The sequence below is a fragment of the Somniosus microcephalus genome, unplaced genomic scaffold (assembly GCF_052327205.1).
Source record: "Somniosus microcephalus isolate GS21.2 unplaced genomic scaffold, FLI_Smic_1.0 unresolved_chr2, whole genome shotgun sequence".
Taxonomy (NCBI): domain Eukaryota; kingdom Metazoa; phylum Chordata; class Chondrichthyes; order Squaliformes; family Somniosidae; genus Somniosus; species Somniosus microcephalus.
Genome location: NW_028225180.1, coordinates 3,356,314 through 3,381,746, shown reverse-complemented (window position 1 = coordinate 3,381,746; position 25,433 = coordinate 3,356,314). Strand labels below are relative to the sequence as shown.

The 25,433-nt window shown below is 47.8% G+C and overlaps 1 pseudogene; it reads left to right on the top strand.

Annotated features, from left to right (window-relative positions):
* LOC147092043 (uncharacterized) overlaps nt 1–20,727 on the top strand; it is a 60,926-nt pseudogene extending 40,199 nt beyond the window's left edge.
* Nucleotides 20,728–25,433: the final 4,706 nt, after the last annotated feature.

Genomic DNA, 25,433 nt, shown 5'->3' with positions numbered 1-25,433 from the left:
TGCTGGCTGAACGATTAAAATTCTACGCAAGAAAGCAGAGGAAAGACGAAAGCAATGCGGAGTACTTGGTCGAACTGCGTAGGCTAGCGAAATACTGCCAGTTCGGAGGGAATCTGACAGAAGCACTGCGGGACAAGTTCGTATGCGGATTGTCCAAAGAAGGGACGCAGAAGCGACTACCGGAAGAGAACGACCTCACACTGGACAGGGCTGTCCTTATAGCTGCATCGCACGAAGCCGCAGCGAAAGGAACGGCGGAAATGCAACTAAAGGCGGCGGCACTCGGGGTGGACCACATTACTTCAAGCACAACAAAATGCTACCGTTGTGGGACGACAACGCATGACCAGAATCAATGCTGGTTTAAGAACCAAGAGTGTAGGAAATGTGGCAAACTGGGTCACATCGCGAAGGTATGCCGGTCAGGGAAGAAGACCAACAATCAAAGGAAGCCACCACAAGAAAAGTACAACAAGGTACACAAGGTGGCTGAGAAGAGTTCAGACGAACAGAATTCAGACTCAGACCCAAACAACCAGGAGCTGGGTAGTCTGAGAATCCACAATGTGGGTAAAGAAACGGATCTACAAACCATCGGGGTCATACTAAAAATAGCTGGAGTCCAAGTAAGGATGGAGCTGGACACTGGATCAGCTCTATCAGTCATCAACCGAAGGGACTACCATCGGCTATTCTCTCACATACCTTTAAGAAATACCAAGTTCGTATTACAGACATACACGGGGCATAACGTATACCCCATGGGGAAAATAAGAGTCAAGGTGAGAGATAGGGGTAAAGAACACCCAAGAATGACCTTGTACGTATTACCTGAAGGAGGACCACCACTTCTAGGACGGGAGTGGATTAAGAAAATAGACATGGAATGGCATTACCTAAAAGCCATAATGAGGGAGGACTCGGTGCAAGCTATTAGCTCAGATTCTGAAATGGATGATGATAAGACCAATTCGAATATGGAAGAAAAGGCTAAAAGGGACTTGCCGACGATGGGGAAGAAAACGAAGACATGCAGAAGGACTTATGGTACCAAGAATAATAAAGCTGCAGAGCAGAACTCCAGGTTGACAGAGAATTCTGAGCCTGTTCAAGCAAAGGATTCATCCACGACGGAAGAACACCGAGCTCGGACGCAAACTTATGTCAAAGTACGACAACAATTAGCACAGTTGAGTGACCATCTCGTACAAGAGATGGAAAATATGGAAAAGTTCTGGGACACCGAATGGGAGAACCTGGAAAGACAACAGAGACAGCTAGCTCAAGCAGAGAGCGACCATAGAGCCATCGTGGCCAAATACCAATCACATTCCCCTGATGTTGTTCAGGAACTAGAATATTTACAGAACGAACCAAAGGAAGAGGAATCTTCAGGAAGCCAGGATTTTATTCCAGTTCTTCTCTACGACTCCTTACAAGCAGAGTGTGAGATGTTGAAAGAACAGTATGAACAGGCCCAGGCTACAATTCTGGAGGGGGTTAACTCGGCAACCTCCGAAAAGCTAGTTTCAGTAGAAGCATATGAACAACTAAAGGTTGAACATGAGCAAGAAGTCCAAAGGCTGCAGGAAATTCTTGATGAGCTCAAGGCCAAGACAGACTCATCGGTAGAAGTTCCATCCATAGATGAGAAATTAGAGGTGAAAAACATGGCAGAGCATGAAAGACAGGATGTCCAAGAACTCATAAAAACATTGAAGGACACACAAGACAAATATGAGGCGGCAATGACCGAGGTTCAACAACTTGAAGAACAGATTCAACTGGGAATCCTTTCAGTGGAAGAAAAGGAAACTGTAAGAAACTCAGAGACTGTAAGAATGGTCCCTGAACATGAACTAGAGAGCATCAGGGCGCAACTTTTCCGAGCGCTGAAAGCCAAAGTTCAAGAGGAACAGAAGGTGGAAGTATTGGAGGACAAGGTGGATGAAATGGAGAAGACTCTGATCCACCGTGTTCCCAGGGAAGAGTTAACGGTCAGCCAACTCCTTCATATGCTGAAGGACAAGACTCTGCAAGGGGAACACTCTGAACACGAGCTTCAATCTTCAGGGGGAACGAGTTCGGAGCTCTCAAAAGTCACGGAGATAGCTGAGGTGGCAACACAAATTTTACAAGGATTCCAAAAGTACGTTGAATCACGTCAAGGTGAACAGAAGAATGTGGAAACCGTTACTTCAGTAGAAGGATTAAATAGCCTGATAACGCAATTCCCGATGGAAGGGAAGGTATTGAACTCACAAATGAGGTCCGTCATGAAGGAATGGCAGATAACCCAGGAAGAGCGGGATGAATATGAATTCATGAAGAAGTCTTTTCAAGAAAGATGTCTAGGGAAGGAACCACCGTCAGCTAACGTCCAGACGGGTGAGGAGGAAGAAGAAGGCTCTCTCGCTGGCCTAACTCAGGACGAACCCGAATATTACCATGATCTGTTGAGTGACACTGAATATTACGAGGATGTGGTCTGCCCAGCTTGTGATGAAAACTCCCAAAGTGCTGAAATCCGGATGAAGCACTTAAGGTCTAAGGAACATAGAGAGTTGGTGGTGCTACAGCTGGCAGCCGAGAAAGAAGCTCTGAGAGTTTCAAAAAGGCAGAAAAGAAAAAGAAGAAGCAGAAGATAATAATTGTCTAAAATATTAGCACTTCTACCATCTCAGGCGGGACACTACGAAAGGAGCTAAATTAGTTGAAAAACTGGAAAATGTCAAGACAGCCAGTTGGTTGTAAAAGTCCGCACTGCTGGTTCAACAGGACGAAAGTTCAAGCTGTTACGTCAAGAAAAAGGCTATGGAGGAGTCACGCTAGCCAGGTGAACCGGCTACACCAAAGAAATGTTGTTCGGAACGAGTCAAGATCAGAGACTGAATCTATGAACTGTTTCTGCAGAGACTGAACCTGTGAACTGTTCCCACCGAGATTATATCTGTAAATTGTTTTATATGACATTGACTCCACCGAGATTATATCTGTAATTTGTTTTATAGGAAGTTGAAGATATGTATGTTTAACGGGGACTCTGTAAGGAATAAGCTAAAAAGGGAGGATTGTAGTATATGAACCCGTCTACCTTTAAGGGAACTATTGAATGTAACCGTTCACCTTTAAGAGAACTACTTTAGGTGTGGCACTATTTCTTTGGCTTCTGTATACTGTAATACCGATAGTGACCACACCAGTATATAAGTGTTGTGGCCGGATTGCTGGGGCAGATTCGCCATGACCTTCGAATAGTAAAGACCTGTTTGTTTGTTACTTCTGAAGTCTGTGTATTTATTAACTGCACAACCCACAGACTTTACACCAACCTGGGGAAGCTGCAACACAGGAAAAAAAACTTGCTAAAAAGCTGAAATAGCATGCCATAGACAGGGCAAAACGATCGCACAATCAACGGATCAGATCAAAGCTCTGCAGTCCTTCCATATCCAGCCGTGAATGGTGGTGGATTAAGCAATAATGGGAGGTGGAGGCTCCATGAATATCCCCTTCCTCAATTTTGGTGGTGTAAGATTCGCAAAATTCCCACATTATTACTGAAAGGGACCCTATGGACAATTTAAAAAAAAGGGTACCCAAAAGATGGCGTCCGCACCTCGTGACCAAAAGCCTGCAAGATTTTTAAAAGCTTGGACTCTGTGGCAGCACAAGCAGCTTTGGTAAATCGAAACTTAAAATGCACTTCTGTGAAAAGGAATTTTGTGTTTGGAGGACCAGACAGCTAGGCAAACATTTGAATATGCATTTCGTCAGATCGGAGGCAGATAAAAAACAGTTAGGACATTGCTTGAGGCCATTAGGTTGTCCACATAAATGATTGAAAACAGCTTATGGGAGCCATCAGGGCTGGACAGGCCGATAAAAATGCAATAATGCAAATACAGCCCGGACATCAGTCCATCAGTTGCGATGACCGGTCATCTAAATCCAGTTAAATTGCTATCATGATTTAAAACAGCCCATCAAAATTGAAACGATGAACTAACCTGATTTGGCGCGCAGATAAGGGCCATCCAAAGGAGTATAATTGTAGGCACTTGGTAGCAATCGCTCTCTTGCCTTCTTTTCTCTGGTCGCTCTTGTCAGGCTAGCGGCTGCCGCTGCTCGCACTCGTGCTCTGGCCTCGCGGCGGGTTCTCTCCTCATTGCCCACGGTGAGCGTCCAGCAGTCTAGGATACCATATCAACTGCAGGGGAGGGGAACGAGACCCGAGTCCATAGTCATCCAGGACGCCCAGGCCAAAAAAAGGGGAGAGACAAAACTGAGTAGGCAGCCCAGGACTTTTATAGTAACCGAATGAGACGAGGAGAAAAGAGATGAAGAAGAGGGTGACAACTCGATAAGAGCAGAGCAGAGTAGCGAAAAACGTATTGATGAGGCCAAGCGGCAAGTTGTAAGCTGACGCTTGGTGAGATGAACATCTTGCTGAATACAGCGATAACGCAGGTGTCCACGCCACAACGAATATACTGGCGTTCGAAGAATGGGTAGGCAAATCTAAGCAGTTACGATCGCCGACTGCCCCATTGGCATAATGTTCCCGCCGACGACCGCCCGAGGGAGAAGAAGAGAACCCATCATGACAAGACAACGATGGCAGCTGAGGAGAAGAAACGTGTTTTGCAGTAGCAGCTCCAGCACCGCGCCCTGAGACCACGTGGCGACGGGGTACCTAGAAGGACCAAAGACTAAACCTCAAAAATCTGCATCCGCTAAAAATAGCTGGCTTTATTTTGGATTGGTGAGCATGAATTCTGGCCCATCATAGCTTAATCTAGTTAGGTATAGGGGTGGGATAAGGAAAAGGGGATTGTTAAAGTAATTGTTTTTCCCTTGATGTGCCGTGTGTTCCCCATTCCCTCTTTAAGTATAATTGTAGTGTTATATGCCCGTAACTGTGTTTTATACAAGTAATTTTCTCGCAAGACTGTGTTCTCGTTTCTGTTTTAATAAAATCTTGGTTTGCTTACTCCGAACCACCTGTCTACTCGAGTCTTTCTGTATCGCCGCATGTACGTAAGTCCAGTGTCTAGAACCCAGGGGTGTGGGTGGGATTCAAACCGCTCACAAACAGTCAGGGGCATAACTGACTGGGCGCACGCCACACACCTGCCACACCCTACAGAAAATGGTGACCGTGGCAGGACACCGGCAACAGGGTTGTGATACAGTAGACAATAGTTAGGATGAGCAAACCATGACTGAGGAAATGATTTCTGATTATGTGTTTAGCAAGGTGATTATCACTAAGAAGTGGATTACCACCCTGTTAAGGGCTGGGCATCCGGTAGATGCAGCACCTAAGTGGACAGAGGGAAAGGAACACAAGAGGCCCTTAGAGAAGGCAGTTTTGCTGATGTGTTTCAAAAAGCAGGTCCTGCTTTTGGACAGGCTCGTTGCAGCACAGGCAGCCGAGTTAAGGAAGTCAGCCCTGGAGATCCAGGATAAGGCTCTAGCAGGGGAAAAGTTATTGGTAGCTTTGCAGGCCCTAAATCAGGAGAGGGTGCTATTAATGGGAGAACACAAGGCCCAGTTGGAATACCTATGTTGCCAAGTCACCAACGCCAAGGGAAATGAGTTAAGGTTGCGGGAAAAGAATACCCACTTGGCAAGGCAGATTAGGGAACAGGAAGAGAAATTACAGGAGGTAAATGCCGCTTACAAGCTAGCGAGCGAGCAGGGGTTTGAGGAGGCAGACCACGGCCCCTGTAAAGAGTGGGTAGAAAATCTGAGCTGGGCCCTCTGGAAGGCAAAAGGCATGGTACGCCTCATAAGCCCAAAGTCAGGTCAGGCAGATTTTATGGGGGTAGAGGGGAGGACAGATCCAACGTCACCGGTAGTGCCCAGGGACTACCCGGTTGAGGGAGAGGATATCTTACCACCACCACCCGTAGCGCCAAGTTTCAGCGAGGTCTGGCAGCGTGGGGGAGTTGAGCCAGAGGTGGAAGTCAGCCCTGGAGATCCAGGATAAGGCTATGGTCAAACATAACCCGAAGCTGTCCGAAAAGGGATACCATTTGATCTAATTCAGCAACATAAAGCAGGCAGCCAGCGTCAACGACTGCGATGGTGCTGAGCAGGCCAAAATGCTGCTATTCTCCCTGGACAGTAGTCTCCTCCAATCCCTCTCTGACGAGTGTAAGAGGGAGCATAGCGGGTATGAGGAGTTCAGAGATGCAGTTCTGGAGGCCGTGTGGAGAAGAAGGTCCAGCTCCCAGGGGAAACCCTGCAGCCTTTCGCGGACCGGCTATGGCTGGTTTACCGGAGGGCCTGCCTGGCGGCGCCGAACCGGGTGTTCCTGAATGGGGATTCCCTGGCCCATTGGCTCCATTGCCTGGTGGGAAAAAGCTTGCCACAGGTCCGGGCCAAGGCAGAAGTGTGGTCCGACCCTAAAAATCCCCATGACCAATTAAATTACGGTGATCAGGCAGCTGACTCTAGCCTATTAAAACGCTAGGGGAAACCATGCACACTCACCCAAGGGGAAGGTGCACGAGGTAAAACCCGGACCGAGTCAGAAAGAGTGGCACCAGGAAGGGAGTAACCCTCCCAACAGAAAGACGAATTGTTATGTGTGCGGGAAGGATGGTCACTGGCGGAAGGAGTGCAAAAACCATTGTAAAGATAACAAGGGAAAGCATTCCACAGCCCCAGCCCAAAGGGCTGGGATAGGAATTCCTTCCGCAGATGTCGAGTCACTTTTGGACACCATGAGGTCATTATTGACTGGCCAGGGGAGAGAAGCAGCCGCTACCGGTGCTCTGATCCCATCAGCCCCATACAACCCATAGCCATGACTAGAGCCACCGCAGCCTGTTTACCTGTGTTCTCTCCAGTATGATGAATGGAAAAGACCCCTTTTGGAGATGGAGGTAGAAAAGGTGATGGGGACCTATCTTTTGGACATGGGGGCATCATGAACCGTGGTCTACTCAGCTAACCCCAGCACCTTGCCTCTATCTAACGGGGACCCATTCAGTCCGTCGGGGTTCACAGGAAAAGAACAGGCTGGCTCGTTTTCCATCCCGCTTGCCATTCGGTTTGGACCTCTCTGCTCCAAGTTGACCTGTGTCCTGATGAAATGGGAAGTGGAGGGTGGAAGAGGGGTCCTGGGATCTGACTTTATTGTAGGCCACGGGGTCCTAGTAGATTTGAGAAGTCATTGCTTATCGGGGGCAGGTAAAGTAAAGAACGGCGAGATCGTAGCAATCCCGGGTAAGGAAGGGAAGGGGTCCCTACGCACCATGAAGCCCAAAGATGATTACAACCTCGAGGTTATGGTCAGTAACACCCAACAGGATTTCCAGGCAATGTGCAGGCCCACCTGGCCACATTTGCCACACACAAACACGACTGCGGGAGCGTCACCGGGTTTGAGGTCAGCGTAGATGGGGACCCCATGGCCCGACCACAGAAACAGTAAAACTTCCCCAGGGAAGCAGAGCCAGACATGGAAGCAGCCATGTTCTCGTTAGTACAGCAGGGAGTTCTGAGGCCAATAGCCACCCACGTAAACTTTCCATTGTGGCCGGTTAGAAAGCCGAACAATTCCTGGAGGGTCACGGTGGACGATTGAGTGCTCAATAGTAACTCACAGCCTGTGCACCCAAGGTATCAGCAGTTGCCGACATGATAGGAAGTACTCCAGCATCCGCGACCACTTTCATGGTGCTGGATATATCCAATGGGTTTTGGTCCATCCCTTTAGGAGGGAGGATCAGTACAAGTTTGCCTTTACATTTAAATAGCAACAGTACACGTGGAACTGCTTGCCGCAGGGCTTCCACAACAGCCCCAGCATTTCCATCAGTGCATGACAAACAGTTTAAAGGAGTTCAGCCAGCCCAGACAGTTGGTACAATATGTGAATGACCTGCTCCTGTTCACGGATTCGAAGGAGCATGGCCCACTATTGCCCGAACTGCTACAGCTTCTAGGCAGAAGGGTTTTAAGGTAAACCCAAAGAAAGCGCAAATCGGCCAGCAGGAGGTAAAATTCCTATGCCTGACCACCCGCACTGGAGAAAGGGTCTTAGATAAGGATAGGAGGGAAGCGGTACAAGAGTTACCGGTCCCCAACGCATTAACGGGTGTGAGGTCGTTTCTAGGGCTAACCGGCTACTGCAGGGACTTTATTGAGGACTATGCAGCCACGCAGCCCCTCTGCTCCGACTCCTACACAAGGGAGTGGAGTGGCTTTCGGATGAGGTTTGCCAGGCAGTATTTGTCAGGCTCAAAAAGGACTTGCAGACCGCACCAGCTCTAGGGGCCATAGATGTGGGGAAAGAGTTTTTCCTGGAGGTAGCAGCCAGCGGGGACAGCCTGAGTGCTGTGCTGCTCCAAGAGCGGCACGGCGGGCTGAGGCCGGTGGTCTACTCCTCCAGGATACTCACGGATGAGGAGAGGAGCTCCTCCAACTGGGAGCGGCACCTCTTGGCCACACATTGTGCTGTGAAGAGATCACTAACCTTCCCAGGCACCTCTCCCATCACCCTCCTCACCCATCACACACCCACCCAGATGCTTCTGAATGGGAAGATCAAGGATTGAAGAGTGAGCAGTGCCCGCATTGTCCGCTGGACCTTGCTCCTCTCACAGATGGATCTTAGAGTGAAGGGTCTCTGTGAGCCAAAGCTCGCAGCCAACCTGGTATATCCTGGAACAGCCCACTCATGTTCCATTGAAGGGGTTTGGGATGTGAACATATGTTTACACTGGGATACATCCTACGGGCCGCGAGATCTATAGAGAAGGTTACAGCATGTTATCTGCTGGTGAGCGTCTCATGGAATGTGGCATTTATGACCCAGTGGCAAACATTGCCCTGGCGATTAAGCTCCCCAGCACCATGAGCGCCCAGCAGGCTGAACTGTCCACGGTGGTGTACATCGTTACACACCCTGAAATCTTCCCCACACCCTACACGATTTGCTAGGGCAGCATGTTCATGTGCAATTCGTGTACGGAGTACCTGGACATTTGGGTCCACTGTGGATACACCTCCACCGACGGGAGACCACTCACAGCAAAACCTCTGCTGGAAAAGATCCTAGCCATAGTGGGGGAGGAATGGGAGGTTTTCATCCACAAGGTGAAGGCCCATTCCTCCACGGCGCCCCGCAGTCAAGGCAAACAGCAGGCTGACCAGCTCGCCAAGGAGGGGGCCCGTACAGGCACTTTCTGGGACCCATTTGGGTCCAGGCCCATGGCGGCGGTCTGAGGTAGGAACAGGAGCCAAGGGAGTGTAGGGATAGTGTTAGCGCCGGACCTAAAGATGGTCCAAGCCCAAGAACCCGTCCTCAAAGCAGTCCTGCATGCCATAACTGAGGGAAAAAGGTTAGAGGGTACGTATGGCACAGCAACCCTCTCCGTAAAAGAGGGCATGCTGTTCCAGGGGGAACAGTGGGTTATGCCGTTGCAACACCGGAGGGAATTCCTTCAACTGGCCCATGAGGGTCGAGCAGAGTGTCACCCCGGGCCTGAGACTACCTGGCAGCGGGTGGAACAGGCAGGATGGTGGTCAGGACTCAGGGAAGATGTTCGCGATTTCTGTGCAGGCTGTCTTGTGTGTGCTGCTAATGACCTTGACCCACACAAAAGGAAGGTACCTATGGGACACATCAGTTGGGTAGTGGGACCATGGCAGTCGATACAGGTCGACTACATTGGGCCCCGGCCCACCACCCATGAAGGCTATAATACTGCCTATTCCTGGTGGATGTGTTCAGCAAATGGGTAGAGCCCTTCCCCTGCAGAACAGCCACAGCTCTGGGTGCTATCAGGATCCTGGTCCAGGAAGTGTTCTCGCGGTGGGGACTAGCTCTGTATGTGGAGACCGACCAAGGGAGACACTTCACCGGACAGGTGATGCAGAATACCCTTATGCTGCTAGGCACGTGGCCCACAACCCGCATTCATCGGGGCTTGTGGAAAGAATGAATTGGACCCTGAAAGAAAGGTTGAGGAAGGAGACGGTGGACTCGCCCTGCAAATGGGCCGAGTCCATTATAAAAGATGTAATAGCAGAGCACTTGGAAATCAGTGACAGGATCGGACAAAGTCAACATGGATTTACAAAAGGTAAATCGTGCTTGAATCATCTACTGGAATTTTTTGAGGATGTAACTGGTAAAATAGATAAGGGAGAACCAGTCGATGTGGTGTATTTGGACATTCAGAAGGCTTTCGATAAGTTCCAGCATAAGAGATTAGCATGTAAAGTTAAGGCACATGGGATTCGGGGCAAGGTATTGATTTGGATAGAGAACTGGTTGGCAGACAGAAAGCAAAGAGTTGGAATAAACGGGCCTTTTTCCGAGTGGCAGGCAGTGACTCGTGGGGTAGCGCAGGGATCGGCCCATGGGCCCCAGCTATTCACAATATATATTAATGATCTAGACAAGAGAACTAGATGTAATATCTCCAAATTTGCAGATGACACAAAGCTGGGTGGCCGTGCGTGCTGTGAGGAGGATGCTGAGAAACTCCAGCATGATTTGGTCAGGTTGTGTGATTGGGCAAAAGCGAGGATAAATGCGAGGTTATCCACTTTGGTGGCAAAAACAGGAAGGCAGATTATTATCTGAATGGCAATAGATTGGGAAAAGCGGAAGTGCAACGAGACCTGGGTTTCATTGTGCACCAGTCGCTGAAGTTAAACATGCAGGTGCAGCAGGCGGTTAAGAAGGGAAATGGCATGTTGGCCTTCGTAGTGAGAGGGTTTGAGTAAAGGAACAAGGATGTCTTGCTGCAGTTATACAGGGCCTTGGTGAGACCACGTCTTGAGAATTGTGTGCAGTTTTGGTCGCCTTATCTGTGGAAGGATGTTCTTGACATGGAAGGAGTTCAGCGAAAATTCACGAGGCTGAAACCTGGGATGGCAGGAATGATGTATGAGGAGAGATTGGCTCGATTGATCTAAGGATATTTAGGACAGAAATGAGGAGGAATTTCTTCACCCAAGGAGTGCTGAACCTGTGGAATTCTCTACCGCAGAAGGCAGTAGAGGCCAATACATTAAATATATTCAAGAAGGATTTCGATATATTTCTTAAGACTAAAGGGATCAAGGGGCATGGGGAGAAAGCAGAGACCGGGTTCTGAATTTGGATGATCAGCCATGATCGCATTGAATGGTGTAGCAGGCTCGAGGGGCCGAATGGCCTACTCCTGCTCCTATCTTCTATGTTTCTATGTTTCTATGTCCTACCATTGTTTCTGATGGGGATCCGGGCCATCCAGTCAAAAAGCACGGTACTCCCCGTACGAGCTAATGACCGGCAGTATTTGCGGACCCCCACCCATGTACTTGCCCCGTTGCTTACGGAGCATCAGCTCAGGGCAGGAAACCGGGCCAGGTTCGCCCGAAACCTCCTTGAGCACGTTGAGCAGATCCACGAGCATGCGGCTGGGAACATGGTAAGACAGCATCGGAGTAACCGTTTGCTGTTGGAACCCAGAAAGCACCACGAGTGGGAGGTAGGATATCGGCTCATGGTGAGGAACTATGCCCGAGTAAGAAGTTTGGAACCATTGTACATGGCGCCCTACAGCATTGAAAACAAGGCCAGCCCCATGGTATGCGCTGTTAAGATGCCTCGGCGTACCAAATGGTTTCATATTAACCAGTGCAAACTCTTTACACCTGAAAAGGGAAAACAGCTATTTGGGGTAGTGTCTGAGGATAGAAATCCTCAGCCTGCAGCAGGAGTGAGATCACAGACTGCATAGGCAGGCGCTGTGGCTTGCTTAAGGGGAGGGTCCATCCCGCCCACGGATTGGGACATTCCCCGCTCTTTGGGGATCTAGATGAGGAGGCACCCAAGGGCAAAAACCCCACCCCTAAACCCAGGTGTAGAGGAGGAGGGACCCGAAGGTTAAGACCCCGCCCCTGACCCAAGTGTAGAGGAGGAGGGACCCGAGGTCGAAACCCCTCCCCCGACCCAGGTTCGGGACCTGGGGGCGGAGACTCTCAGCCTGCAGCAACTGGCTGAGAAGATTTACCTGCCCCTAGCCCAGGTTCGGGAGAGGTCAACCCTGAGGGAGCAATGGTTTGGGTTAACGGCCCACCGGCCAAGAATGCCTCACCCGCCAAGGTCCCTTGAAGGTCCCCACGGACGCCCCAGCCGAGAAAACCATGGTCACCAGTCCCCCAGTTACCAAGGGCCGCCCCTCGAGATAGGGGGAATCCAGTGACAGAGATCCCCAGCCTGCAGCCACAGGAAGAGAGGGACCGACTGTGCAGGACAGTGCGGCCACACGGGAGGAAGTGGTGTGCCGCAGCCCAACCAGAAGTTAGCCTGGCCACCTGGAGACAGGCGGCAGATGTATATAGTTTAGGTAATGTAAGTTTATAATTTTAGGATTCGGCATTTAATTTAAGTTTGGTTGTTTTAGCTTAAGTTAAGTAAGGTGATGGTAGTTTTAATTAAGTAGTAATCTGCTAAGAGTGTGTGTATTTGAGTCGAGGTCGTGTGACCCGACTCTACTTCACCCAAGCCAGAGAATCTCTTGGGGACCTGGTTGCATTGTTTTGTATCTGTTGCAGAAACCCTTTCAGTATGAAGGGGAGCATAATCCTATACGCCCTGATAGGGATGAGCATCGGAAAGTGAGGCGATGTGGAGGACTCCTACATCAATGGGTGCTCGGGAGAAAAGGCTCCAGTGCTGACTGCTGGAAGCAGCGAACAAGGCATGGAGGGACCTGCCTTCTACGCCCACGAGGGAAGATGGCCCGGGTGATTGGGATCCAACTCCACCTGGTACTCCAGCCAGAACGGATTCAACTACGGGGAGGCTTCCCTCCCCTGCCCCAGTGTATTTGTTGTGGCCTCATGGATCGGGTTCACTGAGGGGAAACGCGTGTGCCTGACTTACACAGGACAGATTCCCCTGGGAAGATGGTTGTGGCTCAGGAAGCTGAGCACGAACATGGGGGATCGTACAGCCGACTGGGAATGGATGGGCAACGACACCCACCGAACGGTCACCAGGACCCAGGAAGGGACTACTGTATGTTGGGACCAGTGGTGGGAATCGGAACAGGGGATCTATGTCTGTATGTGGGGGCCGAAAATGGCCTGCCCTAGAGGCATATCTATCATCTTCTCCGCATCATGGCAGGATAAGGGGAAGGGGGTAGAATGGGATTCCCACCTACACACATGCATAATCCCATGGTACCCAGCCCCAGTTAAAGCCACTCAGCTAGTGGCACGTGACCGAAAGCCCTTGCAACCGACTCTGGTAGCGAGGTCACGCCAAGGGGTGTGCCCCACCACCACCAAGGGGCCAGGGAATGGGCTGGTGCTAGTGGCTACTGACCAGGTGCATTACATGGGGTTACACTACGCGGTAGCCTCCGTGATTTTAAATCTCACCGAAGTACATTTGCCTGAGTGGTGTCCCAAAGTAACAGAGCAGCTATATCAGGCCCTATTAAAGGACATGTTCAGGAAGTTATTTGAGTACGATTTCGCCAATGTGGAGAAAACCAAACTGTACACCACGCACCGCGAGTTTTTGAGCAATGCAGGGAGACAATGAAGGGGAGTACGGAATGATATTTCTACTGCATTTAATACTGGGTCCTCTGTCACCAACAGTTTGGATGACATAGAGCTGCAGACCCAGATAAACGGCTTCAAAACACAGTAAAGGAAGATATTAATGGATGACAACACGGTAGTGGGCTTGGAGTTACATGAGGACCAGGCCATGATGGTCCATTTAAAAGAGATTGTAGCGGAGTTGGAGAAGCACGCAAATATGGTAAATGCCCTCATAAGGGAGGACAGAAACGCTTCTAACCAGGCTGCGCAGAACGAGGTGTGCGTGCTATATGTGGCATTGTTGCTGGTCTAGGGCCGCAGTAATCTGGATGATTTAAAAAAGGGTTTAGTCCACTCCTGGATCAGCAACAAGCACCTCGCAGCCCTCCATCCGTTTGAGAAAGCATTAAACCCGTGCCAACTCTGGCTAGCTTCCGAAGCCTACCCACTCCCAGCGGATTGTGGACGGTCCAACCACACGATCATGGGAGTAGTAGTTAGGATGCCGTTCATGGGTAGGACAGCCTGACCCGCACCGGTATACAGGATTGAGAACATCGGATTCATTCAACATTCGTTTATCAGCGGTCCCACCTTACATCATAAAGTGGGAGCACACTATGACCTCTTAGGGTGCCGGAACCGGGGAGCACACATAATCCTGTGTCCCGAGCAATTGAATGCCTATTCAAAACTGCAGTGCGGGTTTAGAGCTGTGGGCGCGAAACCTATAAATTGCACCATGGAGGCTTAGGCACAAGGTCATGTTCCCCCGCAGATAGCATATATAGGAGGTGGGACATATTGTGTCACCACAGGCATGTTGCACTACCAGCATGGACAGAATAGCTGGTGTCCGGTAAGTGACGGCAGTTTCTGCTTTAAACCCGAGGCAGAAGTTCAAGTGGCCCAGGAATGAAGTGTCCCCATTCCTGAACCCTCCACGGTTCACCTCACTGTGAAGGAGAATTTTACCGATTAACAAAATTACGTGGCACACTTTGGCAATGAAATTCCCCCTCACCCAGAACACCTTAACGAAATACTTAAGGCCGTTATATTTTCACAAGAACATTTTTACACTGTAGAGCAGAAAACAGTAAAGATATCAGATATTGTGATTCCACCCTAGTGGGACATTTTCAATAACATAGAGGTCCCTTCGTGGATCAGACTGGCTTCCCACATTCTCGTGGTTTGCCAGTTAGGGATAACGTTGTATCTGGTCTGCATTCAGTGCAAGGGAAAAGGTCAGATATTAGAATTCCGAAACCAGAGGATCTGGAAGGAGCATTATGTGAAGATGGAGGGAGATACACCTGTTTGAGCTTTTTGTATATTTGTTTAAAGATTGTTGTTTTTTTGTGTCTGTTGTTTTTAATATAGATTTTGCGACATGTTAATAAATATGTATGTGTACCAAGTGATGCAGGGCTGTTGGACCCCCTCCATGCTTGGATGTGTGTAAAGGACTGTAATTATTCTATGTATGCTTATGTACACTACATATTCGCGGAATGGGAAGTGCATGTGTCTTGGGTATATTGGATAGGTAAATACAGGGGAAGGTTGACTATGCATGGCCAGAAATTTTGTTCACCTTGTAAGGATGATATTTCAAGCAATTTTTAGTATCACGGGGGACGTGTAAGGTTCTCAAAGTTTCCACATACCCCCAAGGTTATTAAGAAAAGTGATCCTGTATGGACAATTTAAAAAGGGTACCAAAAAGATGGCGTCCGCACCTCGTGACCAAAAGCCTGAAGATTTTAAAAGCTTGGACTCTGCAGCAGGACAGGCAGCTTTGGGAAATCGAAACTTAAAAGCATTTCTGTGAAAAGGACTTTGTGTTTTAAAAGCCAGACAGCTAGGCAAACACTGAATATGCATTGCATCAGGTCGTTACAGATCGAACCCAGTTAGGCCTAAACATAGGGCCATTAGTTTGTCCGCATAAATAATCGGAAACAGCTCAAGGGAGCCACCAAGGCTGGACAGGCCAATTAAAATGCATTAATGACAATACAATCCGGACATTGAGGCCATCAGGTACGATCAACGGCCATCTATAGCCAGTTAACTTAGATTGGTATTAACATGTTAAACAGCCCGCCAAAATTTAAAACAATGGACTGACCTGATTTCATGCGCAGATAGGAGATGAAGGAATGGGTATAATTGTAAGCCCTCAGTAGCAATCGCTGTCTTATTCTTGCCCTGTTCTCTTGACTCTGGCACTTGGGCTGCTGCCACTCATACTCGTGCCCTGGCCTCGTGACGGGTTCTCTTCTCGCTCCCCGCATTAATTATAACAAACAAGGACATCCATACCAATCGCGGGTAGGGGAACAAGACTCGAGTCTAAAGTCATGCAGGAGACACAGCCCAAAAGAGGGTGCAGACGAAACAAGATGAGACAAGGTGAGACGAAGAAGAAGATAAAACCCGATAAGAGAAGAGAAGGGCAGCAGAAGGCGCATTGGTAAAAGAAACCAAACACCTAGTTATAAGCTGACGCTTGGGGAAGAAAGTATATGTATGGACTGTGAGAATTAGTTGGATATTGAACACTGCGAATAAGTTGGCGTTAAACGCAGGTGTCATGCCACTACGAATATGCTGGCATTCGAAGGATGGGTAGTAAAATCAAACAAGCAGTAAACCGCCAACCACCCCATAATCGCAACATTACCGCCGACGACCACCCGAGGGTGAAGAAGAAGAAAACCCATCGCGAAGAGACAACGACGGTAGCTGAGGAGAGGGAAGGTGTGTCACAGCAACAGCTCCAGCACAGCGCCTTGAGACAATGTGGCGACAGAGCATCCCAGAGGACAGGAGACCAAACCTCAAAGCTCGCGACTGTTATAGCAACAGGCTTTGGATTGGTGAGCATGAATTCTGGCCCCTCATAGCTTAATCTAGTTAGGTATAGTGGGTGGGGTATGGATAAGTGGATTGTTAATGTAGTTGTTTTTCCCTCGATGTGCCGTGTGTTCCCCATTCCCTGTATAAGTATAATTTTTGTATTTTGCCTATATTTTATACCAGTGAGCTCTCATAAGACTGTGTTTTACTCTGTTTAAATAAAATCTTGGTATTCTTACACCAAACCACTTGTCTAACCGATTTTCTGTATCGCCGCCTGTACCTATGTCTGGTGTCTAGAACCCGGGGTGTGAAGCGATTCGAACCGCTCACAGGCAGTCAGGGGCATGACTGACTGTGCAGACGCGCCAAACGCCACTCCCTACACACGGGAACAGTCCTCCAGTCATCTGGCACCACGCCAGTAGTCAGAGAGGATTGGAAAATGATGGTCTGTGACTGTTTTTGTCTCTCTTACCACTCTTAGCAGCCTGAGATACATTTCATCCAGGCCTCGTGAATTATCTATTTTCAAAGATGCTAAACCCCTTAATATTTCTTCTCCCACTATGTTAATCTCAACTATTATTTGACACTCCTCCTCCTTAACTACAAAGTCAGCATCGTCCCGCTCCGATGTGAAGACAAATGCAAGATACTTAGAAGAATCAAACCCTCGTTTCCCACCTCCATAACCGCATTACCTTCTTGGTCTCTAATAGGCCCTATTCTATCCTAAGTTATCCGTTTGCTCTTTATATATTTATAAAGTATCTTTGGTTTTTCCTTGATTTTAATTGCCAATATTTTTTCATGTTTTTTCGTTGCCTTCCTAATTTCATTTTTAATTCCACCCTTGCACTTTTTATACTCCTATAGGCTTTCTGCAGTATTGAGCTCTCGGTATCTGCCAAAAGCTTCCCTTTTTCCCTTATGCTAGACTGTATGTTTTATGATATCCAGGGGACTCTAGAATTGTGGGTCACATCCTCATTCTTAGCGGCAACATATTTTCTACGAACCCTCAACATCTCCTCCTTGAATGCTTCCCACTGCTCTGGCACTGATTTCCCTTCAATTAGCTGCTCAAGTCCACTTTTGCTGAATCACATCTCTGCTTATTAAAATTAGCCTTTCCACAATTGAGAATTTTTACACCTGGTCTATCCCTGTCGTTTTTCAAAAGGGGAGATTTAATATAGATGTTCAAATTCTTAACGGGTTTTGACAGATTGCATAATCTGTTTCCAATGGCAGATTGGTGGGTAACAAGAGGTCACAGATTGAAGATAATGGGGAAAAGAACCAGAGGAGAGATGAGGAGAATTTTCTTTCGGCAGTGAGTTGTTGTGATCTGGAATGCACTGTCTGAGAACGTGGTGGAAGCAGCTTCAACAGTAAGTTTCAACAGGGAATTGGATTATTAGTTGAAGTGGAAATTTTTACGGGGCTCTGGCTTAAGATTTCGACTGCCTCGATAGCACTTTCTAAGAGACGACATGGACACATTGGGCCGAATGGCCTCCTTCTGTGCTGTGCCATTCTATGATTCTATGAGCAAGATACTGATAGAGGTAGATAAGTGGGAAAGAGAAATTGAAAAATAAAAAGTAAATTAGGGACAGATATACTAGTGGAGTGATACAGAGGAAAATACATTAACTTTAAAAGAGGAATTGCATAAATCCTTGAAGGGGAACAATTTGCAGGACTATGGGAAAAGAGCAGCGGAATGGGACTAATTGGAGGGGTGTGGTCAAGGAGGGAATTGAACACAAGGAGAAGAATGTTAAGCTTGAGGTGTTGCCGGATCGGGAGCAAATGCAGATCAGCGAACACATGGGTGATGTGCAAACGGGTCATGATGCATGTTAGGATATGGACAGCAGTGATTTGGATGAGCTCTAGTTTATTGAGGCTTTTAACTGGGAGGCCGACCAGGAGAGATTTGGGATAGTCGAGTCTAGATTTAGCAAATGGGGTTAATTCTGCAGAATGGCTGAGATGGGCCGAAGACGGGGGATATTGGGGAGGTGGTGATTTAGAGGTATACAGACCTAATTGCTGGATATGAAGACTTTACAGGACAAAGAGCCAACTCCCTTGACATTCAATGCATTATCATCGCAAAATCCACCACCATCAATATCCTGAGGGTTACCATTGAAAAGAAACTTAACTGGACTAGCCACATAAAAACTGTGGCTAGAAGGGCAGCTGAGAAGCTCGGTATTCTGCGGCGAGTATCTCACCTCCTGACACCCCAAAGCCTTTCCATTATCTACAAGACACAAGTCACGAGTGTGATGGAATAATCTCCACCTTACTGGATGAGTGCAGCTCCATCAACACTGAAGAAGTTCGCCATCATCCACGACAAAGCTGCATGCTTGATTGTCACCACATCCACCACTTTAATATTCACTCACTCCACCGCTGGTGCACCGTGGCCGCAGTGTGTAGCATCTACAAGGCTTCTCCGCCAGCAACTCCCAACCCGTGAACTCTCCTCCGAGAAGGACAAGGGCAGCAGGCGCACGGAAACATCACCACCTGTAATTGCCCTTCCAAGTCATACATCTTCCTGACTTGGAAGTATTTCGCCATTCCTTCATCGTTGCTGGATAAAAATCCCGCAACTCCCTCTGAAAAAGCGAGGTTGGAGTATCTTCAGCTCACGGACTGCAGCGGTTCAAGAAGGTGGCTAACTCCACCTTCTCAAGGACAATTAGGGATGGGCAATAAATGCTGGCCGCGCCAGCCATGGGAACAGCCCATGAATTAATGAAAATGAATTAAAGACAAATGAAATTTAAAATGCAGAGAATGTGAAAGATAAATCTGGAGGAAAATGAGTTGAGGCAATATGAATAAACTCTACATTTTTAAAGGGAATGGAGGAAAAGTGGCTTTGGGGTGTTTACTTACACAAGCATTTGAAGATGGCAGGACAAGTTGAAAGATTGTTTAAAAAAACATGGGATCCTTAGCTTTATAAATAAAGGCAGAGTACAAGAGCAAGGATGTTATGCCGAAAATTTATAAATCACTGGTTAGGCCTCGGCTCGAGCTTTGTGTCCAATTCTTGGCAGCAAACTTTAGGAAAGATGTCAAGGTCTTGGAGTGGACACAGAGGAGATTTAGTAAAATGGTACCAAGGATGAGGGACTTAATTTATAAAGAGAGACAAGAGAAGCTGGAATTGTTCTCCAGAGAGCACGCAATATAAAAGGGAGATATACTGGAGATGTTCAAAAATTATGACGGGTTCGATAGAGTTAAATAGGAGAAAATATTTCTACTGGCAGAGAGGTCAGTAACCAGAAGACAAAGCTATAAGACAACTGGGGGAAGAACCAGAGGGATGATGAGGAGAATCTGTTCTAAGATTCTAGTTGCTCTGATCTGGAATGCACTGCCTTAAAAGGTGATAGAAACACATTCAATAATATTTTTCGAAAGTGAACGGGATCAATACTGGAAGTGAGGGAGCTGCAGGACTGAGGGTAAAGAACAGGGGCGTGGCACTAATTGGATAGCTCTGTCAAAGAGCCGACACAGGCTCGATAGACTGAATGGCCTCGTCTGTGATATATGGTTCTGTGATTCTGTGATAACAGAAAGCATTGAGTCCTTGTCTCATGTGTATAATCGGAGTCTTGCAGTTTTTGAGCTGAATTCTAATCGTTGCTTGTACTCTGATAAAGTCGACAGCAGAAAAACAAACACAATGTGCTGGTGAGACAAGGTGTGTTGACAAATTTATTATGGCGTTGAAAAAAACTGAAATCATGAAATAATTGTGACACCAAAAATAGGGGCCATGAATATAAGATAGTCACCAATAAATCCAATCAGGCATTCAGGAGAAACCTCTTTATCCAGAGAGAGGTGAGAATGTGGAACTCGCTACAACAGAGAGTGGTTGAGGTGAATGGAATTCATCCTTTTAAGGGGAAGCGTGATAAACACGTGGAGGAGAAAGTAATAGAAGGTTATGCTGATAGTGTAAGATGAGGAGGGGTGCGAGGAGGTTCATGTGGAGCATAAGCACAGGCTTGGAGCATTTGGGCTGATTGGCCTATTTCTGTGCTGTACATTCTATGTAATTTGTTTAGCGGAGGATAACGCACCGCTCTGATCGCAGGCCTTGCCTGGTTTCAATCAGTGAATTAAAAATCATTGATTATATTCTTATTACATTATTTTTATCCATTTGTTCTCAGGATATCAAAATTAGAGGTAATCAAGATATGGATGAGGGTTGAGCTGAAGATGAGCTGAAGCAGGGGCAGAGACGGCCGATGTTATGGAAGCCAAAATCACGCTGGAGATTGATCGTGACTATGACGCCTCCCACAGTTCAAGAGCAACACTCAGCCCTGACCCATGAAGGAACTGCGTGAATATCCTAGACCCCAGCGATAGACAAAACCTTACAGAAGGAGTTTTTTAATAACAGGACTGAACAACACAAACACAGCTCAGGAATGTGAGGCGTGGTAATGACAAACATCATAGTTTAAACTGCTACCCTGTCAGGTACAGCAAGGAGTTGGAGATAGAGTAAAAATCCCTCTACACTGTCCCATCTAAAACTCCGAGGGTAGCTATAACAATGGTTAGATATAGAGTAAAGCACCCTCTACACTGTCCCATCAAACAATCCCAGGGCATGTACAGCACGGTTTAGATACGGAGTAAAGCTCCCTGTGCACTGACAAATCAGAAACCCCCAGCGGCAGGTACAGCACGTGGTTAGATACAAAGTAAATCTCTCGCTACACTCTCGCTTCAAACACTCTCAGGGCATGAACAGCACGGGTAGATCAAATGTAAAATTCTATCTAAACTGTTCCATCAAACATTCCCAGGGCAGGTATAGCAACGGTTAGAAAAAGGGTAAAGCTGCTCTACACTTTCCCATGAAACATTCCAAGGGCAGATAAAGAACGGGTTAGATACAGAGTAAATCTTCCTCTACACGCCCATCAAACACTCCCAGGGCAGGTACAGCACGTATCAGATAGAGAGTAAAGCTCCCACTGCACTGTCCCATCAAACACTCCCAGGGCAAGTAAAGCACATATTAGATGCAGAGTAAAACTCTCTCTAAACTGTCGCATCAGACTCTCTCAGGCAGGTTAGATACAGAGTAAAGCTCAATTTACACTGTCTCATGAAACACTCCCATGGCATGCACAGCACGTATTAGATACAGCGTGAAACTCTGTTCCATTATTGGTGATAAAAAATCTGCCATCACACCCATTAATACAGCACCTTTGTCAAAGGATCATGAACAGCTCAAAGGGCCCACAGCACACCGAATTTCAAAGCACCAAGAGGGAAATACATCTCCCTCTGTCTGTAATCTGCTTCCCACTCCATGTTTGTCTGCTAGCATGCTCACCTCCTACTCTGTTAGCCTCCCTCTCTCTCCCTATCTATATCTAATAATGTCACATCGCTCTATCTCCATCTATCTCACCTCTATTTCCTTTACACTCTCCCAATATATATCTAATAATCTCTCCTCTCTATATCTCAATCTATTGCTACCCTATCTTTCATCCTCTCTCTCTCGCTATCGATATCTAATAATCTCTCCTCTCCCAGCTCCATTTGTCTCTCCTCTCTATTTCTATCACTCTGTCAATCGACCTCTCTCTCAGTCTCGGTCTCACTCTCTCTCAGTCTCGGTTTCACTCTCTCTCTCTGAGTATTGCTCTCAATCTCAGTCTCGGTCTCACACTCTCATTCTCTCTCAGTTTCTGTCTCACTCTCTCTGTCTCTGTCTCACTCTCTCATTCTCTGTCTCACTCTCTCTCTCATTCTCTGTCTCACTCTATCTCAGTTTCTGTCTCACTTTATCTCAGGCGAGAGAGAGAGAGAGATGGGGAGAGCGAAAGACTGGGGGAGAGAGAGAGATTGGGGGAGAAATAGAGAGACGGGGAGAGAGAGAGAGACTGGTAGAGAGAGAAAGATCGGGGGAGCGAGAGAGATTGGGGAGAAAGAGAGAGACTGGGGAAAGAGAGAGAGACTGGAGAGAGAGAGAGAGAGACAGGGGATAGAGAGAGAGAGACTGGGGGAGAGAGAGAGAGATTGGGGGAGAAAGAGAGAGACTGGGGAGAGAGAGAGACTGGGGAGAGAGAGAGGGAGAGACTGGAGAGAGAGAGCGAAAGCATAAGAACATAAGAATATAAGTAAATAAGTAATAATACCACGAGAAGGCCATACGGCCCCTGGAGGATGGTCCACCGTTCAATAAGTTCATGGCTGATCATCGATCTCAATTCTACATTCCCACCCCATCGCCAGATCCCTTGCTTCCTCTAGAGTCCAAAAACCTATCTATCTCAGCCTTGAATATACGCAAAGACTCAGCAATCCCAGCCCTCTGGGGCAGCGAATTCCAAAGATTCAAAACCCTCTCAGTGAAGAAATTCCCCCTCAAATCAGTCTTAAATTTCCTACCCCTAATCCTGAGACAAGGCCACCTAGTTCTACACACTCTAGGGGAACCAACTGGTCGAGAGAGAGACTGGAGGAGAGAGAGTGTATGTCAGAGAGAGAGAGGAGAGATTAGGTGAGAGTGTGAGACTGGGGAGAGAGAGAATCTGTAGATAGAGAGAGAGACTGGGCAGAGAGAGATGTAGGGTGTGGTGTGTGTGCAGTCAGTTTTGCCCCTGACTGTTTTTGAGCGGTTCGAATCGCTCCCACACCCCTGGGCTCCAGACACCGGACTTAGGTACAGGCGGCGTTACAGAATTGGAGTAGTCAACTTGTTTGCAGCAAGAGAACTATTTTATTTAGAGTCACACTTAAAAATTACACACTTAAATTACTGGAGTGATTGCAGGCTTACAAGTGTACACTTAATTAACAATGGGGAACACATGGCACAAGGGAAAATCACATTAACAACCCCCTACACTTGTCCCACCCAAATAACTAACTAATTGCACTGCAAGAGCCAGGGATTATGCTCACCAATAGGGGTTTCTTGACAGTTCGAATCCTGTCAGTTGAGCCAGTTGCGGGTTTGGGGTTTGCTCTTTGTGTCCTTTGGGGCCTGCCGTCGCCACGTGGTCCCAGTCTTAGAATCTGTGAAGATTCTTCATTTGGGTGGAGTCCGCAGATGCGGTAAGGGCGTGGTTATGGATTTGTCTGAGTAAGTACCTTCTTTTCTCCGTTAGAGATAGGGAGTAAATTCTTTGTTGGTACTTTAGCTTGTAGAGTGGAAAACTTCGGGTTTTGTTCTTCTGGTGGTGGTCTGGTCATCGAGTTTTGTTTCGATTGGGGTTCGGTTGGCGGTCATTGGTGACAGCTCGCTCGCGGTGGCCTAGATCATTACCTGTGTAGTGGTAATGATCTGAAGGTATGGTTTACCCGGCACTTTTGTTACAGCGGTGCTCGTGGTTGGTCTTCGTGTAAGGCTGCGGTTGTGGCCTAGTCATCTTTGGTCGAGCCTGCCCCAACGTGCCTCCTCGCCGTGACGTTCCATAAAAATTGGCAAAAATAAAACAAAAAAGGTGACTCAACCGTGGCTAACAAGGGAAATTAGTGATAGCATAAGATCCAAGGAGAGGACATATAAATTGGCCGGAAAAAGCAGTAATCCTGAGGATAGGGAGCAGTTTAGGATTCAACAAAGGAGGGCAAAGGGATTAATTAAGAGGTGGAAAATAGAATATGAGAGTAAGCTTGCAGGGAACATAAAAACTGACCGTAAAAATTTTATAGATATGTCAAGAGAAAAAGATTGGTGAAGTCAAGCGTAGTTCCCCTGCAGTCAGAATCAGGGGAATTTATAATGGGGAACAAAGAAATGGCAGCCCAATTAAATACACACTTTGGTACTGTCTTCACAAAGGAGGACACAAATAACCTCCCAAAGATGTTGGGGAACACAGGGTCTAATGACAGGGAGGAACAGACACCGGGTGTCGGCGGGAGGTGCGAGCGGGAAGATTAAAAAGGTTTCAGAGACCCAGGTAAGGCCTCAGACCGCGGGTGTCGGTGGGAGGCGCGAGCGGGGAGCTTAAAAAGGCTTCAGAGATCAAGGTAAGGACTCAGACCGCGGGTATCAGCGCGAGGCGCGAGCGGGAACCTTAAAAAGGCTTCAGAGACCCAGGTAAGTCCTCAGACCGCGGGTGTCGGCGGGAGGCGCGAGCGGGAAGCTTAAAAAGGCTTCAGAGACCCAGGTAGGCCCTCAAGCTGCGGGTGTCGGTGGGAGGCGCGAGTGGGAAGCTTAAAAAGGCTTCAGAGACCCAGGTAAGGCCTCAGACCGCGGGTGTTGGTGGGAGGCGCGAGCAGGAAGCTTAAAAATGCTTCAGACACCCAGGTAAGTTATCAGCCTGCTGAATTTTCGCTGAACTCCCTCCATGGCAAGGACATCCTTCCTCAGATAAGGTGACCAAAATTGCACACAATACTCAAGATGTGGTCTCAACAAGGCCCTGTACAACTGCAGCAAGATATCTTTATTCCTGTACTCAAACCCTCTCGCTACGAAGGTGAACATATCATTTGCCTTCTTAACCGTCTGCTGCACCTGCATGCTTACCTTCAGCGACTGGTGCACAAGGACACCCAGGTCTCGTTGCACTTCCCCTTCTCCCAATCTATTGCCATTCCGATAATAATCTGCCATCCTTTTTTTGCCAGCAAAGTGGATAAACTCACATTTATCCACGTTATATTACATCTGCCATGCTTCTGCCCAATCACCCAACCTGTCGAAATCATCCTGGAGTTTCGCAGCATCCTCCTCACAGCACACACGCCCACCCAGCTTTGTGTCATCTGCATTGCCTAGAACATTAATATATATTGTGAATAGCTGGGGTCGAAGGACCGATCCCTGCGGTACCCCACTTGTCACTGCCTGCTACTCGGAAAAAGACTTGTTTATTCCAACTCTTTGCTTTCTGTCTGCCAACCAATTCTCTATCCAAGTCAATACCTTGGCCCCAAGCCCATGTGCC